The sequence below is a fragment of the Aplysia californica genome, unplaced genomic scaffold (genome assembly GCF_000002075.1).
Source record: "Aplysia californica isolate F4 #8 unplaced genomic scaffold, AplCal3.0 scaffold00699, whole genome shotgun sequence".
Taxonomy (NCBI): domain Eukaryota; kingdom Metazoa; phylum Mollusca; class Gastropoda; order Aplysiida; family Aplysiidae; genus Aplysia; species Aplysia californica.
In genome coordinates this window covers 241,181-242,455 of record NW_004797969.1, presented here as the reverse complement: position 1 = coordinate 242,455, position 1,275 = coordinate 241,181, and positions in this window count along the sequence as shown.

Sequence of the window (1,275 nt, the reverse complement as noted above, 5' to 3'; positions counted from 1 at the left end):
AAAACTAAATTTAAAAAAAAAGAACAAATGTATCTCTAAGTTAGTTGAGTTTAAGCCTTAGATCCAACCATGGCATTTTGGTGATGTTGGAGGAAATGAAAGATGCATGTTTTCGATATATACAATATAGAGCTTTGGGAGTATAAAAACCAAAAAGTTCCCAGAACTTCTTGATTGGACTTTCGTGGACTGCTTGCGACAGCTATGGTGCTTCTACGCTAGTGCGGCTAGTGGTGTGTGTGTGTGTGTGTGTGTGTGTGTGTCTGATGTGATGTGATGTGAGGGACTGAGGCGTCGACCGTTGTTGTTTTTCCGGTGAGCGGAGTTAGGTAAATACTTTGTTAGTTGTGTAATCTGTCCTCGTCGTTTTATGCCAGAAAAAATGTATTCTGAAATTATGTAAACTGAGCCCCAAAATACGAAATTATGCGATTCTGTTAATTTTTAACAAAGTAACAAAGAATATTAAAGGAAAATAATCAGAAATTATGCGAAAAATCATCGAATTTTGCCAAATTATGCGGGGTGCATAAAACCACGGGAACAGTCTGTCCCCGTAGAATTAGGCAAATTTAGATGGTCAAACATGGACATGTTTTGCACTTTTTCAACAAAAATTTTCATGATTTTCACGTTTTGTGTACAGAGAATTGAAAACAGAACATATCAGTACATGTATCAGTAATTTGTTGTGTATTTGGAAAGAAAACAATACACATCAGTCAGAAAAAAACAACCCAAAAATATAATCTCTGTAACTTTCAGCTGTAGATCTAGATCTAGACCTCTATAGAGGAAAGAAAAATGTAAAAAAATAAAATTAAAAAAAAGGACATCTGGACCTCTGATGTTGGCACATTACTAAAACCAGGGACACCTGTCAAACATGAAACATCAGCAGACATTAGAACAACAACTTTTTATGGATTGAACAATTGAACATATAATATGCTAAAGGAACAAAATCCCAACCCAAAACCAAGATCTTCTAACAAGGGAAATAACCAACTTGTCACTTAAATGAGACTTATTACGGTGATTAATTCCCTTTAGTCAAATGGCGAGGCGTTAATTAATTGTTATGTGGAAAAAAGGGAAAAAAAACGTAAAAAAACGCGGGGAATCCAAAATTATGCAAATGTTGCAGAATTACGCGAAATAGCTGAGAGAGTGTCTCTTGTGGTTTTTTTGCGTACGTTCTGTGTGTGTGTCTCTTTCGCTCTCTCCCTTCTCTCTTTGCATCTCTCTCTCTCTCTCTCTCTCTCTCTCTCTCTC